This window comes from Elephantulus edwardii, unplaced genomic scaffold (genome assembly GCF_000299155.1).
Source record: "Elephantulus edwardii isolate Elephantulus edwardi_28Jun2011 unplaced genomic scaffold, EleEdw1.0 scaffold00337, whole genome shotgun sequence".
Classification (NCBI taxonomy): domain Eukaryota; kingdom Metazoa; phylum Chordata; class Mammalia; order Macroscelidea; family Macroscelididae; genus Elephantulus; species Elephantulus edwardii.
In genome coordinates this window covers 1,152,111-1,157,352 of record NW_006400087.1, presented here as the reverse complement: position 1 = coordinate 1,157,352, position 5,242 = coordinate 1,152,111, and positions in this window count along the sequence as shown.

Genomic DNA, 5,242 nt, shown 5'->3' with positions numbered 1-5,242 from the left:
CATTTTACAATCCCCCCAAAAATGTATAAGAGTTTCCTCCTCGCCACATCTTCTCCAACATTTATGACTTGCCACTCTATTAAAATTTGCCACAGTTACTGGAGTGAAATAGAACCTCATTATGGTTTTGATTTGCATCTCTCTTATTGCCAGTGATTTGGAGCATTTCTTCAAGAGTTTGTTTGCCACTGAGAAATTTTTGTACATTCACACAATGGAATATTATGCAGTACTCAGGAGCAATGATTTTGTAAATTATTACATAACTTGGGAGGGACTGGAGAGGATTATGCTGAGTAAACAAACTCAGTCCCATAAGGATAAATATTGTATAAATATTGTACATTATTGTAGAATGAGTACAATGATCCAAGAGGGATTGTAGGGGTTGTAAGTAGAGGATTGAGGATGTGCAGGGGGAGGAGGTTGTACAATTTGATGGGGGGAATGAGGAAAATGGAAAGAATTTGTTCCTGAGAACAATGTATTCAAATTTTGTAAATAAATGAATAGAAAATTGAAAAAAAAAAGATGTACTCATTTAAAAATCAAACACAGATAACAAATGTTAAGGATGTAAATTGACTGAAACTCTGATAAATTGCTAGTGCAAGTATAAAATAGAGCAAGCATTAGGTATGACACTTTCTCAAAACAAAGAAAACTAGGAATAAATCTACTCTATGACTCAGCAAACTACTAAAGAGCAACGATGTCAATCTGGAGACCAAGGTGTGCCTGATCCAGGCCATTGTCTTTGCAATTACTTGCTATGTATCAGAAAACTGGACAATGACTAGGGATGATAGAGGGAGAATTAATGACATTGAGCTGTGGTACTGTGGTGCTGGAGAAGAGTACTGAATATACCATGGACTGCTATAAGAACAAACAGATTCATTTTAGAGAGGGTGAGACCAGGCTGCTCCTTAGAGGCAAGATAATGCTTTGCTTTGTCTTTTTGAGCTGCCCTTTGAAATCATCTATTTACCTCTCTTATTTCATTATTTCTCTTTTTGTCTTAAGTTTGCTACATTCAAGAGCAATTACAGACTCTCTTCTGCCATCCATTTTTTCCAATCCCACTCCTATTGCTATTTGTTTTTTAATGACCTTTTGCTTTCTTCATGTATTCCATCCTTGATGTTATCCCACCATTCATTTGGTCTTTGGCTATTAGTATTCAGTGCATCAAATCTACTCTTTATGTGGTTTTAAAATTCAGGTGGGATATATTCAAGGTCATAGTTTGGCTCTTGTGGATTTGTATTAATATTCTTCAATTTTAATTTGAACTTGCATATAAGCAAATGACGGTTTGTTCCATAGGTGCCCCTTGACCTCGTTCTGATAGATATTGAGGCTTCCCGAACCCCCACCACCATTGCTTTCCATAGATGTAGTCCATCTGATCCTTGTGTATTCCATCAGATGAGGCCCAGGTGTAGAGCTGTCATGTATTTTTTAAAGCTATTAACAATGATAAAACAAAGAGAATTGATGCCTTTGAGTTGTGGTGCTAGAGAAGAGTATTGAACATAGCATAGACAGCCAAGAGAACAAACAAATCTGTCCTGGAGAGGGTGAAATTAAGTTGCTCCTTGGAGAAAAGGATTTTTAAGCTTTTTCTCACATATTTTGTGCATGTTGTCAGGGAGGGACCAGTCCTTGGAGGACATCATGCTTAGAAGGATCAGCACAGGAAAGGAAGAACCCAGATGACATGGATTGACACAACGACTAGGGTAATAAGGGCAGGTGTGTCAGAGAGAGTGAGATTGGCTCAGGAAAGGACAGGGTTCAGAGCTACTGTGCATACAGTTGCTGTGAGTCCCAGGTAACTCAATGGTACATAACAAAAATTAGCAATGAATGAATAATTGATGCATAAATTTCGGTCATGAGATTTGGGGTTCATTTCTGTTATCACAGCCATATTTTCCAACTACTAGTCCTTCATCTTTGTTTCTTAAATGTTGCATTCCAATCACCAATTATATTTAAAATATCTTGATAACATGTTTGATTAATTTTAGACTGAGGAATTAGAAGTCCTCAATTTCCTCATCTTCAGCTTTAGTGGCTGGTATAAATATTTGAATATTAACAGGTAAATCTTTTTAATATTAACAGGCCTTCCATGTATGTGATAATAGCTTATCACTGACAGCACTGTACTTCAAAACAGATCCTGGAATTTTCTTTTTAATGAATAACGTGTACCATCTGTCCTCAATTTGCCATTTTTTTGGCATAGTAGATAATATGATTACATAATTCAGTGCAGCTAATACTAGTCCATTTCAACTGATGAATGCCTAGGATGTTGATATTTATGCATTCTGTTTGATTTTTCATAAGTTCCACTTTTCCTATATTTATATTTTGTACCTCCCATTCTGAGTATGTATTCTGCCTTGTCCTGCAGGGTTGCTAACTGTCTGATCAACTCTACAGCAATGTACGGTCTAGCTGGGGAAACTATTGTTTCTGTTCAAGCCCCTCAGGAAGTGTGAAAGGTGGGGTGGAGGCTGAAAGCTAACATTCATTATATTTTTCCCTCATATTTTAATAACATTCAAAGAGGGGACTCAGTGGGACATAACAACAACAAAAAAGGGGGGAAGCATCAGAGGCTCCAAAAGATAGGAATTGGCAAAGCAAAGGAGTTTAGGTGGAAAGTAAGGAGAAATAGAGTTGTCTGGAAAGGAAAAATTTTACTATGCTTCATGTCTTCTGACACTCTTATGCTTAAGACAAAGATAATGAAGGCTGACTTGTTACCAGGAATTGGAAAGGAGGAAAAGAGAAGTAAAAATGAATAAATTTGCAAGTCGGATGAGGGGAAAGGCAATACACGACAAGGGGCTGAGATGTCATAACTAGTTCACTACTTTAAGTTTTTTAAGTGATGTTACAGAAAAATGTGTATGATTGACTCAGTTGAATTCATTGTTATTAAGTTGAAATCAATTCTTAGCTGACCCGGCACTGGATTTCTGAGGCTGTAAACTGCAAGGAAGGAGATTGTTTATTATTCTCCAAGGAGTGGCTGATGGATTTGAACTGGTGCCAGCGAGATATAGCCTTTGGATCAGCAGCACAGCTTCCTACACTACCTTGAATGAAAAGACCAAAATAATTTGCAATCTTTGATTTCAATAAAAAACTTTAATATAAAATTTAATTTTTATTAAACATATTTAATAAAAGCTTTTTGTTGTTGTTGTTATATGCTGTCAAGTCACCTGCAACTCATAGTGACCCTATAAACAGCAGCTCTGAAGCCTGCCTGGTCCTGAGCAAGTTTTACTGACTCCATCACACCTACCCCCATTGCCCTAGTCACTGTATCAATCCATCTCATCCGGAGTCTTTCCCTCCTGAGCTGTGTCTTCACCCTTCTAAGCATGATGTCCTTCTGCAAAGATTGGTCCCTCCTGGCCACATGCCCAAAGCATGTTATATGGAGCTTCAAGAGCCTCCAAGAGAAACTTGGTTTCACTATCTCCAAGACAGACCTATGTTTTCTTGGCAGCTCATAGTATGTTTAAGACTCTTTTCTAGCACCAACAACTCAGAAGTATCAAGTCTTCTTCTATTATTCTTAGTCATTATCCAACTCTCTGATGTATATAAAATAATTTCAAAGATCATGGACTGAATCAGGTACACCTTAGTCTCTAGACTGACATTGTTTATATAATGAAAATAACTAATGGCAGATAACAATAATACAATTCATAAATGCTTAAGGTTTGCAAACACTTTCATCAACATCTCATTTGATCCTCACAATCCTCTGGCAAAGTATTATTATGCACAGCTGATTGACGGGAGACAATTCAACTGGAGGCTGGTGGCTTGAGCCGGCTGGTACAGAATTTAATACAGTGAGCTGCTTATCCAAGGTCAGCAGGATAAGCCCATCCAAGGGGCTTAAAAGAACAGCTGGAGATCTACTACCAAAAGTCAGCTAGCACCAAGTCTATGAAGCACAGTTCCACTTTGACAGCACACAGGACGTTACCAAGGACGTTACCAAGGATCTGGGACAACTGAGTAAAAACTCATTTTGTTTTAGAGAAAGTCCAACCAGGAAGTTACTCTGAGGTGAGGATGGCAAAGATTCATCTCACATACTTTGGGCATGTGGCCAGGAAGGGATGGTCCTTGGAAAAGGACACAACATTTGCAAAGTTGGAGGGTCAACAAAAGAGAGGAAGACACAATAGGATGTATTGACACAGGGACTGGAACAATGGGCTCACGTATATCAGAGATGTGAGGATCGCACAAAATAAGGCAAGGTTCAGATCTGCTATTCCTAAGGTCGCTGTGAATTATACTCAACTTGACAGCACCTAAAAAAAAACAATAACAGTTTTGTTTTGCAACTGTTTTGATATTTCCAACTGCTTTCTATGTGCCTGAAAGCTGGACAATGAATAAGAACACTGAAGAATTGCTAATGCCTTTGAATTGTGGTGTTAACAAAGAGTACTGAATATATCATAGACTCTCAAAAGTCTGTCTAGGAGGAACTGCAACCAGAATGTCCCTTAAAGGCAAAGAAAAAAATATCATTCTGAGAAAGGTGGAGAGTCAGCAAAAGAGAGGAAGACACTCCACAAGATGAACTGACACCAATATTGTACTCAAGCACATTAGAGACTGTAAGGATGGTAGAGGATAGGGCAAAATTCAGATTTGTTATTCACAGGGTCACTATGAGTCCCTAATCAGCTTCTAACAACAGTTTGGTATGATGACTTGTGTGAGGATCTACATTCCACCAAGATCTTCTACTTTAAAGCCTCTGTGCTCAGAAAACTAATATTAGAGTAGTCTAAGAAAACAGCTTAAATGCTGTGTTAAGGGCACATATTGTAAATGACTCCCTAAGTTTGACATCTCCTTGGCAACAAAGAACACTAATAAATATGGGCCACTAGCTGCTCCATAGTAGAAGAATGGGCAATCTCCTCCCGAGTGATTAACTGCCTCTAAAAACCTGCTGGAGGATCAGCGATAGGTTGGTTCCCATGCAAAGGTACAAAACAACAATTATGAAAAAAACTCTTCAAGTATTAAACACATTTAAAAATATATTGTTGTTGTTGATTCCTTCGAGTCGAGTACAACTCATACCAACCCTACAAACAAAAGTCCTAAAGCCTGTCTACAACTATCGACAACATTTTATATATTTTATACACACACACACACACACACACACACA